Here is a 4,730-nt window from a genome sequence, read left to right as displayed (position 1 = left end):
AAACATAACTCCTAATTCTAAAAGGAAGCGAAAGAAGGCAAGACTTTACTATACTCAGTGGAGTCTCCTATGCGGAAAGAAAAGAATTTTAAACTTTCTGTATTTTAGGAGGAAAAGTAAATATTTATTTTTAATATTTAATAAAAATAAATGATTATTTTATTTAGTGTGGACTCAATTTTTAATTTTTTATTACTGTGTATATTCTTTATTAGATTTAGGTTTAATATCACTTTAGGTTTTATTCTTAATTTAGCAATTAATGTTTACATTATTGTTGTGCCTAATGTACCTAAGTTAGAATTCAAATTTTGGGACTCATCACTCATATGCTACATGAAAAAGTTTTTTTTTGGTTTTTTTTTTTTTTTGGCAATTTACTCATTACTTTACTTTTCACATATGTTTTACTCCTCACATTATAGTAACTGTTATGTTTTTTTATGAAGTGTGGAGGCCAATTTACTTTAACTTTCAGTAATGAATATTTAGTAATCAAAATTTTAGTTGGTTTTGAACTCGTATAATAATTAAATAGAGTAATAATTATTTGAAAAAAATATTAAATGACAATTTTATTTAAATAATGATCATTGCTATCCATCTTCTATACAATTATCCAAAATTAAAAGTTTCAACTCTAAAACACCAAATTGAAAACTACCCATATGTAGAGTCTTATATTATGACCCAACATATGTAGCTTGTTCCAATAACAATTCTAATTCAATAACATATTTCTCAAGGCAAAACGAATATTAAGTCATTTATATTTAGCTCACAATCAAACAAACAAAGGGAAATAAAAAGAGAAAAGAGATAAACCTTTGCTTTTTGTTTGGTTACTTCATTGCCAAGATGCTTGTTTCGTCAAGTTCTTCGATCATAAATTTTCAACTGGAAGAGAAACATGAGATATTATCAAAAGGGGAATTCATTGTCAATTGTTAATTATGCATAATTCTATATAATCTTTAAATCAACTAACTAAAAGAAATAAAGAAAGACAAAAAAATGATGATAATTAATACAAAAGGACAACTTGAATCAAGATCGAATAGCGAAATATCAAAATCAAGATAAGAAGAAAAAAGTAAAAATAGAAAAAAGTATATTTTTATTGTAAATTTTGATCTAAAATATTACTTAAATAGAATTATAAGAATTCCTTTGTATATAAATTAAAATTTTAATTAATTTGAAAGTGTCAAATATTATGATTACCAAACCTAAAAAAGTTGCAAAGCAAATTTAAAGAGAATTTGTTTTATCCAAAAAGGACACATGAGAAAATAAAAATAAAACTGGTATAATTTTTTTTTACCTACAACGATTTTAAATCCTTGTAATTTGTATACCGGATGTGTACATGAGGTAAAATCCTAGTGACATTAAAAGTATTAAATATTATGATTTTTTGTCTAGATAAAATAAATAAACCTAAAGAAATTACATATCAATTTAATTGCGAAGAAATTTTACCCAAAGAGGGCACGTGAGAGAAAAAATAAATTCTATAGAACTTTTACCTCAATATGCAAGAATTTTCACATTTAATAATATATAAATTGGTAATTTTAGGAGTCTAGTAGAAAACTACTTACTTTTCATATATTTTAGGAATTTAATAAAAGAAAATTACTTAATTTTTCTTTTCATATATTTTAAAAGTCTAGTAAAAGAAACTATTTAATTTTTAATTTGTTTAGCTATTTTTGGGACTTTTTTAGCTATATTTTTTTGGACGGCATTTTTTGACCCTTTTTGACTATTTTTTTGCCTAATTTTTGGGACTTTTTTTAAACCTAGTCTATTTTAGTTGAAAAAAGATTCTCCAAGTAAGAATTTTACAATAATAAGAAATCTTCTCCATTTAATTTTTATTATGTTTATTATAATAAATATTTAATATCAATAAAATAATAGCATAATATTTAAAACAAATGGTGAAAAGACGATTTTGTCTAAAACGAAGTTTTTTAATGAAGGACAAAAAATTCAAACAATATTTTAAAGGTCTTCATGCTTTTAATATAGTATAGATAGATAATTCTATAGTAAATAAAATTTAGTTTCAGTATATATATATATATATATATATATATATGAGAATTTTGATAGGTGATTAAACAATAACCAAAAATTAATATATTTCGTTGTTACTCGTTAGATAAAGCGATGAAGATAGTTTTTTTAAATGTATCGGTGTTGCTTTATTTTGATAATATATTTTACTTGATTAAAATAATCCTCAATGTATAACAAAAAATATTCATTTTGGTCCATTACCTTGAACCTTATAGATTTATCAAAAAAAATATTAAGTAATTTAACTGTGGATCTCACGTGACTAACAAAATCTACCATTATTATCTTCTTTGCTAGTTCCAAAGGAAAACACTCCATAAAATATTCTTATTGAAAGTTTAAAAGTTTCTATCATTTTTGCAATATAATATGAGAATTTTAGTTTTAGAATACAAAATATAGGAAACAAAATGTTCATTCCTCCGTGAGATTTGTAATGAACTGAAGGTTATTTTTGAAAATTATCAAAAGTGACCATTTTATCCTTTTTGATAGATGTCCCGAGTCATATTTGATCAGTTTTTAAAGTTGGTTTTAGAAGTTATTTGAAAAATTAAGATTTTTGAAAGTTTTGAGTTTTCAAAAGATTTAAGTTGTTTGAAAGTGGTTTTTGGTACCAACCGAAGCTACGAGCTTCGGAATGGAATTCCAGCAGCGCCATCAACTTTGGAATGCGAAATTTGGTCTAGGAGAATTGTCAGTTATAGTTTTGGTCATATCGTGGAATTGAGGTTTTAAGTTGGAAGTTTGAGGAAATTTAGAGTTAGTGTTGACTTTGGTCAACATTCGAAGATCGAAATGGATTTATGACAATTCCTTAGATTCAACGGATGATTTTAGGTCTGAGAGCAATATTGGTTGAATTTTCATAGGTCCCGAGCTTGATTTGGTGTTTTTGAGCCTAAAATTAGTTTAGTTGCGACTAATAGGATTTTGGATCAAAGAGACCTCAAATTCGAATTCTGATGGTTCCACTAAGTAAAGAACATCAAATTTTATGGGGTAGCATATGTGGCTTGTATGCACAGTATTCTAAATGAATCTCAAGAATCCATTCAGTGATCTTTGTATGTTTGAGTTTAGCTGATGTCTGTCACTGATCCCCCATCCTTCGTCTTCACGAAGGGCAGTGTTCTAGGCCTTTGCATTTGCGAGACCCTTGCCACATTCACGGAGGATCAGGTGGCCCAACCTTCGCGTTCGCAAGGTCCGATCTGCGATCGCGATGAGATAGACCTTGTTGACTTCCGCGTTCGCAGGCCTCAGGCAACGATCGCACAAAGAAGTTTTTAAACAGTAAGTTAATTTCCAAAGTCGGGAATAGACCCATTTTCCCCATTTTTGATGTGTGGGAGCTCAGTAGGGACGATTTCTTGAGGTATTTTCAAGGGGAAACTATTGGGTAAGTTACTTTGACCCATAATCTTCATTAGCCATTAATTATATCTTGATTTTGGCCTTTAATTAATAATTTTGGACTCTAAATTTTGGTGGTCTTTCAAGAACTCAAACTTTTCTTAAAATAGTAATTTTGAGTTGAATTCAACTCTGTTTTTGAAATAGATTTCACTAATGGATTCCAAAGACTCCGAAGAACATTTTAAAAATTTCCAAATTTACCCCTTCATTTTTTAAATTGTGTTTTTGGATCTATTTCAAACCGATTTTCAAAATTGATAATTTGGGTGTCATTGTGCTCGTATTCTTATTGAAAATTCATATTTGAATAGATTTTTTGATTCAGACACTCGGTAGAAGGGAAAGACCCGTGTTTTCGGATAGTTGTGATTGAATTGAGGCAAGTGAACTTTTAAGCCTTCGTTAAAGTTTGTAGGGTCTTGTGCTCTATGTATGTTGAGGAGTAACGAAAATTTGTTCGGGTTACTTGCTTACTTTGTTTGATCTTAATAATGATGAAACGGGATAATAAAATGGAAAATTGGTGACTTATATCGATGTGATTGATGTGATGATGATCTTGACACATTAATGGGATTATGATGTGATTATCTTGATATAGTTTGCATGTTGTTATGGTATACATCCTATTTTCGTATTTTTGTGAACATTGCCTATTTACATTGATTCTAATACACTGTGATGAGATTGGAATAGTGGTTATGCAGAAGGAAAATGGTTTTGGCGATGCCAAAGGGAAATGGTTTCAAGGCTGATGATTATGCCAAAAGAAAATGGTTCTGGTGATGCCAACGGAAAATGGTTCTAGTGATTAATAATTATACCATAAGAAAATAGTTCCGGTGGATACATGGACCTTGTAAGTCCCTTATGGATTTCAGCCTGCTAGTCAGTGGATGTGTATCATAAGGACAAATATGCATCACTATACGTGATATTTCATTGTATTACATTGCACATTTTTCATCATATCTGAACTATGTTTGCCCCTTGGTGTTTTTGTGATTGATATACTTGATCTTGATATGATTTGACTGAGATGTTGTTGATCTATTATCAATTGAGTGATATATGACATATGAACTATGAGGTTGGGATGATTTCTATGCAGGTTGTAGTTGAGGAGATTTGGTTGGGATGACAGAAGTACTTGTGTTCTATTTAGCTTTGCTTAATGTTAGTAATCCACTTGTTGAGTACCGTGTTGTTTGGTACTCACTCCT

Source organism: Solanum dulcamara, chromosome 11, assembly GCF_947179165.1.
Source record: "Solanum dulcamara chromosome 11, daSolDulc1.2, whole genome shotgun sequence".
NCBI lineage: Eukaryota > Viridiplantae > Streptophyta > Magnoliopsida > Solanales > Solanaceae > Solanum > Solanum dulcamara.
Note: the sequence above shows the minus strand (reverse complement) of the source record.